Genomic DNA, 16,212 nt, shown 5'->3' with positions numbered 1-16,212 from the left:
TTAATCAAGTTTAAATAATTAATATGCCAAAAAGGTCTATTTTGGGGTGACATGTACAGATATTCTGAGTTGTGTTTTTCTGGTGTACTGAATCTAAAGGTCAGCAGTACCTAGCTGTAACAGTGCCTGGTCTGCACAGGTACACACAGAAATCTGCTGTGAAGGCCGAGTTAATAAAATCTTCAATCAACATTTAAAACTAGTTCTCTTTTGTTTTTCTTGAAAGTCAGCCAAAATAAAAAAAAAATGCTCACCATTTTTCATAAAAACTGACTGGACTTTAAGAGAACAGTAAGGAAATATTATCCTGACTTCCAACTTTTTAAGACTTTCAAGGGCAGTATTTGATTCTCTTGAATTTTTTTTGTTTGGTTCTTTATTTAATTTTATTTTGATATTTAAGACAGGGTCTTATTTTGTAGTCCTGCCTGGCCCAGCTTGATATTCTCTCTCTGTCTCTGTCTCTGTGTTTGTCTCTCTGTGTGCATGTGTCTCTGTCATCTATCTGTGTCTCTTGTCTCTGTCTGCCTCTCTCTGTATGTTTCTCTGTCTCTCTGTGTGTATATGTCTCTGTCCTCTGTATCTCTCTGTCCCTGTCTGTCTGTCTGTCTGTCTGTCTGTCTGTCTGTCTGTCTCTGTATGTGTCTCTGTCTCTCCGTCTCCCTCCATGTGTATATGTGCCTCTGCCTCTTTCTCTCTCTGAGACAAGGTCTCTTCTATCCCAAGCTGGCCTCCTGTTTAGAATTGATATTACATGTGTCACCATTACACCCAGTTTTATGTGGTGTTAGGGATTGAACCCAGAGCTTTGTGCAGGCCAGACAAGCACTCTATCATCCTGAACCCTTGAATCTCCTTTCTTTTTGCAGAAGTTCTGATGATTAGTCTCTGACATAGACCCAGAGATGAATACCGAATACAATAAGCTGGGAAGGGCTTCCAGGAATATGGAGTGAGAAAGGACATTCCTGACTTGAATGTCATGGTCCAAATGGATTAATTGTTAAGCTACCCTCACAAAATACAACTAATAAGAGAACTGTGCTATCTGTTTCCCATCAAGTTTCAATTCAGCTAGCATTAGCTGGGAATCTGTGGATGTGTTCTGGGCATGTTTGACGATATAAGGCACATATATAGTCCTCAGGAGCTGGAAGCCTGGGTTCTCTACTTTTTTCAGCAGTATAAATTCATGTCTCTATTTTGATTGAGCAGAATCCAAAGAGTACTTTATAGCAAACACAGTTTCTGTTGTTTACCTGCCTAAGAGTTTTGAATCAAGATAAAGAGAAAGGAAGTTAAAGGGGTTTGAATATTTTCCTAAAATGACTGAGACTTTCCATTCACTTTGAATTCTCCCTACTTTTCTCTTCTTTTACTTTTCCTTTCCCCCCTAAACTCTATATGGTTTATACTGGATCCTAGAGATGTTCATACAAATTGTACAGCTCTCCAGGGTAGGTGACTACAGTGTGTGACATTGTGAGTAAACACTTTGTAATTTCTTCTTTTTTGCATGTTCTCATCACCTTTTATATTCATTCACTCTTTATGTGAGGTTGGTTTTGTTACAGAACTTTATTTTTATTCTATTTATTTATTCTGGGTTTTTGAGACACCTTTTCTTTGTGTAGCCTTGGCTGTACTGGAACTTGCTCTGTAGACCAAGCTGGCTTGAACTCAAAGAGATATGCTCCCAGAGTGCTGGGCTTTAAAGGCATGCACCACCACCACCTAGATGTTACAGAACTTTAAAAGGTCAGTACCTGTCTACAGTTAAAATAGCCATTGTTAGCACCAGAAATACAAACTAAAGCAACATTGTAAAACTTCCATTTCTCATATTTTAGATGAGACTTTTTTCAATTTTATTAATTTAGATATATTGTTTATTTGAAAATTTGTCACTTAATAAATGCATCAATTTTCTACCACTTCCTACAAGCAGAGATTTTTTTGGATTTTCTCATAAAATATGTGATTAAGGAGCAAGAAAAGTTGCAATAACGTTTTTACTTTAGGATCTGAAGAAATGAGTTGTAATGTTTTCCTTGATTGGTTTAAACTCATGCCAATTAAAATTGAAATCAAGTTGGGAACCAGTATGCATGAAACCTGGGTTCAATCCCAGTAGTGAAATGAAGCGACAACAAACAAACACAAAAACCAAACAAAAACTGAATAGAAACCTGGCTTAATCAGAAGATATATCATATTTTTCAATCATCATAGATTTCAACTAGAAAGAAGAAGGGCTGTGGGGGGGGCAAGCCTAGGAAATCATGTGAAAATACCTTTTTATAACTTTTATATATCTTTTTCTTATTTTGGTGGTTCCTTTTTTGTATTATTTTTCTTTATAAAATTTAGAAAACATTGTTTTAATAAAGCAGCTATAATCTAAATGAAAACTAGGAACCTGTAGCTGAAACATAGAAATCATACTTAAAATCTTAAATACCTATTATAAATATAGGTAAGATTTATTCTATGTTTTTAAAACAAATTATTTGTTGAAGAGTTAAATCTTATTATTATAGGCATTTAGCAACTGTCATTGCTTTAAGATGCACTGTGTGTGTGTGTGGGGGGGGGGGCTCTCCAAAGCACAACCAAAAAGCAGGGTGGAAGTCAGTGATACCTGTTTCTTCCTGTTTTTAATCTCCTCACTTTTGGGTCATTTGGTTATTTGTTTACCTTTTGTCTTAGGTAGGGTTTCTATTGTTGTGAAGAGATACCATGATCATGGAAAATATTAGAAAAGAGAAACATTTAATTGGGACGGCTTACATTTTCAGAGGTTTAGTCCATTATCACCAAGGTGCGACATGGTGGTGTCCCATGCAGGCAGATATGGTGCTGGAGCAGGAGCTTGAGCATCCTACATATTGACCCACAAGCAACAGGAAGTGGTCTGTCTCACTGGGCATGACTTGAGCATTATACGAGACCTCAAAGCCTTCCTCCACAGTGACACACTGCCTTCAATAAGACCACACCTACTCCAACAAGGCTGCACCTCCTAATAGCGCCACTCCCTTTGGGGCCGTTTTTCCCCAAATAAAGAACTTTATAATTTATTTTCCCAAACACATGTAAAAGAGTTTTATTTTTATGCACTGAGACACATTAGGATGGTCTTATGGCTTTTTAAGTCTTTAAGCAGGTTTTCAAAATGAACACTTTCCCCACTTAGTTTCAAAATGTTAGAGTTGTATTTACTTTAGCTCAACAAATATAAGAACCTGTAACACCTTTTTTTTTTCAAAAGAGCAGTAGTAAAATAAATAACTGCATTAGTATACATGACATGGTTATATACATACACATACCTTAATATTGATCATAGTATTCAAGAACTTAAAATATGTAAGTAAAGTGGTCACAGATTTTGTTAATTCTGTCTTTAGATACAAGATGACAAAGACAAGTATGCAAAAACAATTGCCATGAGCATATATAACACATTTACAGTATGCTTCTTAGTGAGATAAAGTCTAAATTTCACGTCTTTGTATTTCTAAGATGTAAGAAAGAGTTTGTGAAAGGAAGAAGATGGAGGCTGACACTTCTTAAATTAGTATCATTCCCTATTTAAGAAAACCACCCAAGTCCCCTTTACAATTGGGGATTTTAAAATAACTTTTCATTTATTTGTTGAAAATTTAGTGTATTTGCACAATGTGTTTTTATCATATCCATCCACCATTACTCTCCAACTTCATGTCTTCCCTTATAAAATTAATAACCCTTAAGTTCAGATGGTGCTTCCTATGTACCCGAGTGTGGCCAAGCACTAGGACATGGGTAGCTACCAGTAGCCATGCCCCCAAAGGAGAGTGACTCTCTCTTTCTCAGCAACCATCCTCTGTCTATGACTCTGTCCCCCATTCATGCTAGAATTATAACTGGCTTGATCCTGTGCTCTGAGTTCAGCATCAACTACAAAACAGGCAAGCAAGCAAACCAACTGTTGCCAGCATTATAAAGACAAGATAGGTTCAACTAGCTCATTAGATCAGAGAGAACTTTCAGAAATATATAAAGAACACACTTTTAATCCCAGCACTTGGGAGGCAGAGTCAGGTGAATCTCTAAGTTTGAGGCCAGCCTGGTCCACAGAGTGAGTTCCAGGACAGCCAGAGCTACAGAGAGAAACCGTGTCTTAAAAAAAACAACCAAAGGAATGGAATTGTAAGACCCAATAGTTTTCTGTTTTTTTTTTAATCCAGCAACAATTAAGTAGGAAATATTAGGAAAACTACTTCCTATAAATCAGATATAATAATACAAAAATATCAGTACTCTGTCAAAAACTTTAAATGGGTGGGAAGCAACTTTATAAATATTTATATAAATGTTATGTTATCATTAAGTTAATGTTATTTTTGCTATGAAAAATCCCAATGCAATGAGTTTAGCATGCTGATTCTGCTTTCCTTTTCTTCTTTTTTTTTGGGGGTGGGGTGGGGGTGGGAGAAGGGGGCTGGGCAAGGAACCCAGAACTTGCATATATTGGGCTAGTGCTATACTCTTAAAGCTACACTTAGCCAAGATTCTGATATTTTCTAGGAAGAGAAAAATGCATAATAAAAAATAAACTTTGAAAATGAATAGAGATATTATAAAATAAGAGATATCACAAATGCTAAGTACTTGACACAGCTTTTATTTTAAACTTAGTATTGAAAAGGGAGTAGCTAATTAAGCCAATGGAAAAAGTCTCATATAAAATTAACATATAAATCACAATTTAAGATAAATGAAGGTAAAATATTGAATCAATGTGGAAAGGACAAACAATACATGGCTTTGAGATCTCTGTCAACTTAAAAAATATTATGTTTTATATAAAAATACAAACACAAGAAAAGATTGGAGGACAGTCATTTAATATTCTTTGAAGAGTATGATTTTAAACAAATTACCAGAAAGGAAACAAAGTGAAAAACAACTTAATAGGAGAGAATTTTTATAACATAGAAAATGACATCTACCATACTTAAAACACTATACTTTAATACTTTAAATACTTTAAACACTATAAAATGCTATGAAAAGATTAAGCCAATAAAAATAAGCAAAAGACATGCCAATTCAGAGAAAATAAAATAAAATCAGAGAGATAACCATTAGAAGGAAGTGCTCAACTTCACAAGTTATCAGAAACATGCAAATGTAAAATGAACTATCATTTTTAGCCATCTTGTCCTAAAAAAATTCCAGGAGAATCTTTCGCGTTGGGAATGATTCTACACATCATGTACTGGGAGATGTATCTGAAGGTTAAACCCAGTCCCACTTCCAACCAAAATGCTCTGACACCTGCTTCCCTGAGATGGGATGTTTGCTCTGGGTGGAAACGCACACCACAAGTACCTTATTTGAAGGGAGTTGACAGAATTTAGCCTGGCATGCCTTTGGATCAGAAAGTCAGCATATGGCAAACAGACCATAATTATTTGTGGACTTTATTCATGTTTATTCTGCAAATGACAAGGCATGGTTTTGTTGTGAAATAGCCACGTTTGGGTTTTATTCTTGGCACTGTCCTTTATTCACTAAGAAACCTTTAAACAAGTGACTTAACTTTCCTGTGCTCAAACTTCCTTATCTAGAAAACAAAGTTACTCCCTACTTTTTAAGGTTTGTGAGGAATACTAAAACAATATGTGCAGTGTTCCACTCAGTGGCTGCCACGCTGTCAGTGCTCAATATAGAGCCATTTTTATTCTCTTCCTTATGATCTTCTTTCTTATGGTTTCTCCTTTCTCATCTGAACCCTTTTGATATTTAAATCTAGCCTTCCTAGATCTGCCCTTGGGCTCTTCTCTATTATGTTGCCAACATGTTCATTAGAATCTTCCAAAGAAGTTGCTGTTCATTACTGTATCAATCCTTTGACAAATGTGCCATTTGTGATTTAAATGACCCCAAATATACATTCAAGTCCCCAGCTACTCGTACCCATAAATGTGACTTTGTTTGGAAACAGTATTCTTAGATATTAGGAAGTTAGGTTAAGACCACACTAGATTACCAGAGACTGTAAAACCAGTATGAATAGTGTCCTTATATAAAGAAGGAAATGGAAACAAACAAAAAGAACACCTTGTGATGTCAAAAGCAGATAATGGGGTCATATGTTTAACAAGCCAAATGAACCAAGGTTGCCAGCAATGAAAAACTGATAGGAGATTTCATTAGAGCCTACAGGGCTAACTACTTCCTTGTGGCACTTTAATTTGGGACTTTTAGTCCAAACTTTTTTGTTTCAGTTAAGCAAAATTTGTTACAGCAGTCCTATGAGGTTAATTGACTTTAAATTTGGATTTGCTAATAACTTGTTAAATGGATTATATGGTTTGGAGCTGAAAGATCCCCCACATGCTCATGTGCTTGAACACTTGGTCTACAGCGTTGAAGGAAGGGCTTAGCTGAATGAAGTGGTTCACTGAGAGATGTATCTGAAGGCTATACCCAATCTTGCTTCTGCCTCAAACCCTCTGGCACCTGGCCTCCTGAGACAAGAGTTGTTGCAGCCTTGAACTTCACTGTGCCTTTGCTGTCAGGATAGACTGGACTCCTTCAAACTCTAAGCCAAAATAAATCCTTCCCCTTCCCCATCTTACTTTGCTTCTGTGAGTATTTAATCACAGTGAAAAGTAATTAATGCAGATAGAGACAACACAAGGCTTTGGATAATCATGGATGAATTGCCTACAATAGAATATTTTGTCCACTTCAAGCCTTGTCTAGAAAAGGAGAGAATCATAAAAACATCTGCCTTTGGAAGTCCACCTACCATGTGGGAAGTCTAAAGGCTATGGGACTCCTACAAGTAAGGAAGTCCAGCATAGCCATCTGAAGCGGCTTCATGAAGAGAGAAACATCTATCATTGGAGAAATCAGAATAGAGTTTATTTATGAGCTCTCTACTTTGGAAAGGGGCTATGTGTATTACAGGCCTTCAAAGGACACTGCATGCAACAATGAGACAACAGACGGGAAAGACCCATGGTAGGCAGTCTTGTCTGCAGAATGATTTTATTAACCCTTTCATTCTCAAAGGTCCCCTGGTCCTGGGACCTCCTGGGACAGCACCTGCATTTTTCTTTTCAAACACATTACTTTCTACTAGTCAATTCAAGTGAGCTGAAGAGAAGAGCAGATATTCTAGATGCTTCTCTTTAGAATTTAAAACACAATGTGAAAGGATTAGAGACAGGACAATGATAACAGGTACTTCCTGCTCTATGACACTGAATGGCAAAGCAAACTTAAAGAGAAGCTGAGCCACTTTCTGGGAAAACACTATTTGGACAGCTTTATGATATCCTCACCTCTCGCATGCCTCCTAAACATTAGAAAGATGTCATGGCATTACTGGAAAGTAGAAGGTTTGTTTGCAATTTCTTGATCTTGTAGACAAAATAACTTAAGAATGGATCAGAAAGATAATTTTATTGTAGTTTGAGTGGAAAAAAACAAATAGGCCATCAGTTTGGAATCTTTGATGTAGTTAGATTTTTTCATTGCACTGTTGGCTCCCTGACAACGACACGGAGACTGATTATTAATTATGAAAGCTTGGCCGATAGCTTTGGCTTATTTCTATTAGCTCTTATAACTTAAATTAATCCCTTTCTATTAATTTACTTTCTGCCTTGTGGCTTTATTATCTCATCTCCATAGTGCCCATCCTGTTTGTTGTGCTTCTCCTGGTAACTTCACCTTCTTCTTCCCGGTGTTCACTCTGCCCCCCCCCCCAAATCCTGCTTAGCTATTGGCTGTTCAGCTTTTTATTAAACCAATTAGTGTGACACGTCTTCACAGTGTACAAAATATTATTCCACATTTCCCCCTTTTGTCTAAATATAAAGGAAACACTTTTAACTATAATATAGTAAGACCATATGCAATAATAACAATTATCAAGTAAGAATTACATTTACGATGTCCAGTCCATTTGTATTTGGCATATTAGGAAATATTCTATTATCTATCTTATCTTGATGAATTTAAAGTTTTATACCTGAGTCATTTTCTTTCATTGCCATCTTAAAACTATCTTTTTATATCTCAAAACATTTTTTTTAGATAAACAACTTAAGCTGTTATGTCTCTCAGCCTTATAAACTCTACATCTCTTATGTACATTTCTTTTCTGAATTTTGTAACAAGGAAAACTGTAAAACTACAACTATCTAGTCTTCAATTTCCATCAAAGACCCAAGAAGTGTAAAATATTATTTGAGTAGACATGAAGTGCAGAGAAAGCACATCCAAAACTATAGAAATGACTTCTATTTTAAAGTTAAGGCATTCTTAAAGTATCTAAGCTGGCTTAATTTAGTAGTCTCTTCCACAATCCAATGTTTCTCAGTGCTGTTGTCTGTTTATTAGTATTCCAAAAATGCAAAGTTAACAAAGTGCCATATAAGGTCTAAACTTCATGTGTACCAACATTTCCCATCCTTACATGTCTTCTTATTTTTTATTACTTTACTTCTCTCTTTAAAGACTTTATTATTTTTAAACTATTTTTATGATTGTCTATACCCTTTTTCTTAAGCCTACTCACATTGTTGAACACACTGTAACCTGTTTAGTTTTTTTCGCCCTTTGAACCTGCTTTACTGCATATCTGTAACCTTTTCTGTCTGCATAAAGCAAGGCCTTAAACCACAGTGCAGCTTAGCTCATAACACATTGGTGGCTCAAGCCTGTAGGCAGTAGTGTGTCTCTGTACTGTGGCCCCAAAAAGAGACCATGGTACTAGCAAGCTTCATTTGGCTCCATTTTTTTGTGTGTTTGGAAGCTTTTTAAAGCTTTCTCATGTTCTAGGTGGATATACGTGTCCCCACATTGAGCGCCAGGTGTAGTCAGACTTGTTCATTGGCCTTAAGACCCAGAGAAGCCTACTTCTCCAGGCTCCTGATTAAGCAAGCTGATTTCTCTTTGCCTTCAGATGCTGTAGCAGCCCACTGGCAGTAGCTTGACTGGTCCCTGGAATTCTATCATTTGGAACCCAGTTGGGATCTGTATTTCTCCAAATTTCCCTTTGACTGCTGCAAATTCACATGAGTTTTCCAAAGTGTCTAGCTATCTCAAAGTGTCAGCTCCCTAATCTAGCTGGATAGTTTTCAAAGCACATGTCTAGGAATGAGGAAATATATAATGTAAAGGATGTGTTGAAATTAAAATAAAAAATCAATCAAATAGACAAAACAAAACCCCTAAAACTACCTTTGAGGTCTGATATAGACATGCATTAAATTTACTACTTGGCAATAAAACCTGTTCTGGAAGTCTCCTCTGGGTCTCCCATTTCCACTACCCCATCAGGCATCCAGGAAGGTGAAACACAAAATGAAAGGAAAAAAACAAACAAAACTGGGAGAAGAGGACTGGGCCACGTGACCAAATGTCTGTGTTCCAGAAAATTTTAAGGGTCTTGCGATCCTCTGAAAATTCACTGGTACCAGGACATTTAATGAGTGCTGCCATTTTGGTTCATGCCACGTGGTACATTAGCCAATATGAAAGTGAATTCACACGGTCAACACCTCCCTTCATGCAATTGCTTGCAGAGCTCACTGTTAAGCCCACCCTATCTGGGGATTTCTTTTCTCTCTATCTAACATTTTTTGAGTGCTGACAAAAATCCTCAACCTGCTTGCCTTGACACTCAGAGCATGTTTGTTTTTTGAAGAAACTTCCTAGTGAGGCAGTTGCTCTGACTTCAGTATGTTCATTCTTTGAAGAAGCCTCCCAAGCCAGGCAGATACTCTGACTCCCATTGCTGAGCCATCCTGCCTCCTTAATGTTGATCTTAGAAAGCATGACTTTGCCTTCTCCTCTCCTCTGTCTTCTCCATGGTAGCTGCTAAAATCTTCAGCTGTCTGCCTTGTGATTTTTTTCCTCTCCAAGTTTCCTTCTGAGTCTGATTTTCAGTTCTTTTATCTAGAAGACTAAGAACCCACCAAAGGGACTCAATGTTCCCTGGTAATGACACTAAGTGGAGGATGTTTGTCATGAGTAGGTGACTCGGGTATCTCTTTTAGATAAGTTTAAGGTTATGGATGGGAAAGGTATGGTTAAGATGGGATATAGGTAGATTAACATATTTTCTAGTGAACTAACTTTAGAAACTGTTAGCTATAGATAACTTAAATTGTTAGATTCTTGTATTTGGCAGTTTAGGGTCTTTTTTCTGTTTACAATGTTTCACATGCAAATATAAAACTATCTTGATGTATATACACTTTTTATATTGGTATGACTTAGGATATCTTATCATTTTGCATTTTACAATTCTACCTCTAGCCAAGACATTTCAGTTCTATCTCTGTTATTGAGAATTATATATATATATATATATATATATATATATATATAGTTACAAATTTGAAGTCATTGTCCTTGCTACATATAGGTTTTAGGATTGTTTAAATTATTTTAGGAAGCTTTAGCCATTGTACAACTATGTTTATGAGAATTACAGATTATTACTACCCATGTTTCTTATCCATGAGATTAATCAGATGTAGATATTTGATCTTCAAACACTTCAGAGACTGGCAGGATATGGCATTTAAATATTTTAATATTCGTACTCCATTGACAAGAGACACAGTTGCTCCTGACAGCACCAAGCTATTCCCGAGAATATGTTGGGCACAGATGTCACTCCTGCTGGAGTCCTCAGCTAATGGCCTCTTGGGCAATGAACTGCCCTCACCTCGACCACTGTCCTACTGTGTTTGCAGGAGATAAACTTAGAAGACTGCTGAACCTTGCCAAGTCAGGGTAAGACAGCTTCCTACCTCCCTGCTTATGTGTTGGTCAGTCAGATACTCTAGGCCTTAGCCAAAGCTGGTTGCCCCTATACTTCTGTGAGACTTTGGGTGACAATCCAGGTAGCCTGATTTTTCTGTCTTTGCTACACCTTTTTGAAGTTGCTTGCCTGCACTTCTTGCCTACCCTAGTATTGTTATCTTCCTTCTCAGGTCTTTGATGAGGTTGAAGATTAGACTGTCACAATTATTGTTCTCTCTTCCTAGATAGAAATATTAGGTACATGACTTCAACTTTCCAGCCTAGGACAACTCTATAGTAATCCCTGTTATGCCTTCACCCTAGGACTGGATATGTAGTTCTCGCCTTTTGCTCTAGTTGCTTCACTGGCAATAGGTCTTAAGTGTGTTTGTTCTTACTTTTCCTTCTCCTAGAGCATACTTGATATTTGCTCTCTTTGCATATAGTTTTGTATCGAGCCTAAATCTTTTCTTTAGACTCTAAGGGGAATTGTAGTAAGATATCCACCCTGCCTGCACCTGTAGCTGCACCTGTTTGGGCGTGGTCACAGGTGCGGATGTGAGGGAGTGTACGTTAGATCTGGGGTCGGAGCACAGGTGGTCTCTCTCTTGCTTCTGGTTGGGTCACAGAGAGCAGCCTATGTGGTCCTTAGAGGGGGAACTTGAAGTGGCCATCTGATTCTTGTGTAAATGACTTCTCCTTGAATAAAATTATATTTAGCCTATATTGAGCCTAGTTCCGTGAATCTTGACTTGTGCATCCACAGTCATGTCAAAGGAGAGTCATTTCACTAAGGATCAGGGAGGGCACAAACAAAGCACAATTCAGCACCTTTTTGCTCTGAAGTGAATCCCCCAAAGCATGACTCCCAGAAGTGGAAAGAAACTCTCTAGGATGGAGGAGTGAATAAAGCAGTGACAAAACAAAACCACACTGTAAGATGTCTTGAGGTCTACTGAGAGCATGATAAATATGGTTGATAACAATATGCTATACTTTAAAAGTTGTGAGATGGTATACTTTAAGTGTTCTCAAAACAAAAATGATGAATATGAGTGATATAACATGTTAATTGGTTTAATTTAGCCATGCCATTGTGAACATACTGTATTATGTATCATAATTGTGTGATACATATGTGTGTATCATAAATGAATTTATTTATGAGCTAAATAAATGCATGAAAAAAAGAACAGGAAAGAGGTTATTGGTTAAAAGAACTTCTCACTCTTGCAGAGAACCCAGGTTCAGTTCTGTCATCTATCTGCATGGTGTCTCACAACTGCCTATGTCTCCAGTTCTAGGGGATATGGTGTCCTCTTATGTCCTCTGAGGGCTCCTAAACACATGTGGTATATATAAACTCAGGAAGGCAAGTACATAAAATAGGTAGTTAAATCTTCAAACAAAAGAATTATGTAAAACATTTAAGAATCGTTAGAATTTACTGATCATCCCAGGAGGTCTAACAGATTCTGTAGTGCACAGGATTCAAGGTGCTTCCTTTATAATCCAAGTTGCAGATTAGGACACATTCAATACCTTTACTGGGCATCAAATATAACAAGGAAGAGTAGAAGCCATTGCATGGTGCAGTGGACCACAACTGAAAGAGCTTGAGATTTATGACAGCACCTTGAATATGTTAAACATGTTAGTGCAAAATGGTGAGGTCTCCCTGGTAGGAGGAGACTGAGAATTTAAAATGCGACCAATAGCTTAACCTTGAGGCAGTTTGACATATTATAGGGATCAGACTGGTAGCCAGGTCCTGGAAAGTTTCCACAGGCATTCTAGGGTGTTTTATTACCTCATCTAATTTAAAGAACAATGTATTACTTCACCTCTAGTGTTTTATGTTATTGGAGATCCACTTTTATTGGGCAGGGCTTTAATTAATGGCACAAAAGGAGGCATGGACATGGGTATATTCTCAAATTCTGCAAGGAGAATGCTGAAAATAGGAGCCAAAAAAAAGACTTAACACATCATATGGTTTTCTCCTCTGGGTTTTCTGCCATGGGTGGAAAATGAGGCTGAGCTTTGCCAGAGTATATTCAAACTGAACAGTGCAGCAATGATTCTAAGGCACTGCTCATGTGCATTGCTAAACTCAGATTATCAAAATGGAAATCTTTTCCAAATTATCTTACCTTGAAAATTACTCATTTTAAAAAAGAATTCAATTAAATGAAAATGAAGAGGCAAGAGATAGAATGAGTTTAGGCACAACACATACTTGCAGGAGATAGACACACAGAGGCATATGATCTGGATATTGTACTTTCAGTAGCCATTTGCCTGAAGTTAAAGTTCTACCCAATGAAAAGCTGTATGAATGTTCATGTAAGATAAGTAAAGCTCTCCTTCCTTTTTATTAACACTCAGAGGTGTGATGGCATGTGTTGAAAGTTCAAGCAGCTTGGGAGGCTGAGACAGGAGGATCACATGTGTTCAAGAGTTTAAGACCAGCTTGGGCAACACAAAGAGATCCCATTTCAAAAAATTAAAATTAATTTAAAGCACAGTATCAATAAAACATTTTTAATTCTGTGGGTTCATTAGTGGTATATTCCTAAGTCAAAACCATGGGTTTTAGGAGTCCCTAGGAATTTCAGGGCTATCTCCCTGCCTTCTAATTTTGCTTGCAAACTGCTGCTTCTGCCATGTTCTCCATGGAAGATTGATGCAATATAATTTTATTTGAATAGAAAAGCAGGTATTTCTTTGTCTCATGCCAAGCAGAAGTTGATATCAGATGATTTTAATCTCAAAATCTAGCTCTTATATCCTGTTTCTTGCCTAAACTAGAAAACTGGTATAATTCTGAAGGAGAAGGATCAAAAATGGGGATGATATCTGTGTCTCCCCTGCAGGATTTCTCTTGCTTTATTTAATTCTTCCATCTCAATGAAACTCACACATGGTGTGGTCATTTCGCTGATCTTTCAGTCATACTTAAGACAGTCAAGTCTAGAGTTTAAATCTTTTGTACCACCATGTCAGTCAGTAGTCAAAGCCTGACACAAGACTGCTATTGACAAAGGTATTTCAAGCAGAAAGGGATTATATTGCTAGTTGGTTCTCTAAAGATGAATTAGAATGGCTTATAACTGATAGGAGCTGCATAGTCCCAATGTCTGTCTGTCGAATGCTGAGGCTGAGAAGCCACTAGCAACTCAGTTCATGAAGCTAAACTAATCTCAGCAGTTCTAATCATGCTTTCTTGGAAGATTCCTGGGGAAGTTGTATCCTGGCCACAGCAGAAGAAGACAATAGTAGCAGCAACTGCAACCATGGGGGTAGATACACTCACCAGCAAAAAGCAAAGGCAGGCAAGCAAGCAGCACAGATTTCCCAAAGACTCCTTTGTATCTAGGCTGTGCTTGGAAAATATCACCCACTATGGCAGGGTGTGTGTTGGGGTTTGGGGGGTGGGTATCTTCTCTGTTAATCCTTCTTGGAGAAGACCTCACAAATCTGAGTATCTGGACTGGGCCAAGTTGGGTGAAAGACACCCACAGGCCAGCCTGGGTCCTCATAGTCTGTGTGGGTAGGTGCCATTATGATAGGCAAATATATGGTGAAGAATTGGAGAGAAAGAGAAGCAGAAAGGTTCATGTATCATGGAAAGAGGCAGAATGGAAGACGTGTAGGTTGTGAGGAACAGGCTGATGTGAGACGCCTGCTTGCCAACCAGGTCCAGGGTGACATTCAGGCCCATACTGCTGCCAAGGGCCATGTCTGGGACATGGTCTTACCACAGCTGGGGTCTGTGTTCACATTCATGACCCATGTTGCCACCAAAGGCCACAAGGATGCCTGGGATCTGAGCCAACACCTATGACCATGCTGGTATCCAAGGGCCATGCTGTCATCTGGGGCCATACTGATTTGGGTGGCCTGTGCTGCCCCCAGGGTTATTATGACATCCCAGGCCAAGATGCTGCCTAGGGCTATGTCTGGGTCAGTGGCCCTGTAGCAGCCAGGGTCTGTGTTGATGTCCCATGTTACCACATGGGGTCATAGGAACAATGTGTGTTGAAATCTGAGGGCTGGGCTGGGTGAGCCCTGCCCTTCACTGTCCCTGCCCCACACTGGACACTGCAGCAGGAGACCTGATCTCCCCCCACACACTGGGGGAACATGACCACACCCCTCACCTCAAGTGTGTGACAGCAGGCTCTAAAGGCAGGAAACCTGGCTCCGTCCCTCACTTGAGGGGAATGGTCCCAGTGGCCAGACTGACAAGCTCAGTTACTCCCCAGACCCACATCTTGGGTCTTGGGTTGGCCCACCCTAACATCTACACCATCTGTGCCTTGCAGGAGCACATGTGTGAAGGAACTGGTCCTTCAGAATGAGATAGTTGATAGCTGAATCATCTCCATCACTCAATAGCAGGATATCTGAGAGGAGTTTCAGTGAGGGTACAGTAATGACAATATGCCAGAGGCCTTGAACAAGACCAATGACTTATTGCAATGAACATTTGTGAGTGAGGCTGATTGGACAAAAGGGTATACTGCATGACACATCATGACTCCCAATGTTATTATGTTATGAAACATTTCTTTACACTGTGTGAAGATGTGTCACTGTGATTGGTTTAATAAAGAGCTGAATGTCAATAGCTAGGCAGACAAATGTTAGGCTGGACTTCTGGGGACTCAGAGGACTCTGGGAAGAAGGAGAGACACTAGCAGACTCAGAGCAGGTCAGACATTTCATACCGAGGAGAGGTAACTGAGTCACATTGCAGAACATAGATTAAAATCATGGGCTAATTAGGTAATAAGAACTAGTTAGAAAAAAGCCTAAGCTAAGGGCAAGCTTTTACAATTATTAAGTCTCCATGTTGTTATTTGCAGGGTGGTGGTCCTGATAAGATGAGTTTACTACATCACTAGGACAAACGAAGAGATGGTGGAGAGTTGGGAAAGACAGAGGAGTGAGGTGGATGTTTTTGTTTGGTTGGTTTGGTTTTCTTTTGGAAGCAGATGTTGAAGGGGTGAGGGGAAGATATGAAGGGACTAGGGGATGATTAGGACTGAGATGCATGATTTGAAATTCACAAGGAATCAAGATCTGTATCTATATCTATCTATATATATCTGAGTATCTTATTTCATTCAGATCCCATTAGGTTGATAAGATTAAACCATGGCAGGGATTTAATACAGTAAAATATTAGTTACAAAATCCTCGTAAGAAAACATATTCATTAAAAAAATGAAATGTAGTTGGTCCTTTAATCCCAGGACTCAGGAGGCAGAGGCAGGTGGATCTCTGTGAGTTTGAGGCAAGCCTGGTCTACAGAGAGAGTTCCAGGATGGTGTGGCCAGGGCTGTTACACAGAGAAACACTTTCTCAAATCACTCCCACCAAGGA

Source organism: Cricetulus griseus, chromosome 3 (genome assembly GCF_003668045.3).
Source record: "Cricetulus griseus strain 17A/GY chromosome 3, alternate assembly CriGri-PICRH-1.0, whole genome shotgun sequence".
Classification (NCBI taxonomy): Eukaryota; Metazoa; Chordata; class Mammalia; order Rodentia; family Cricetidae; genus Cricetulus; species Cricetulus griseus.
Note: the sequence above shows the minus strand (reverse complement) of the source record.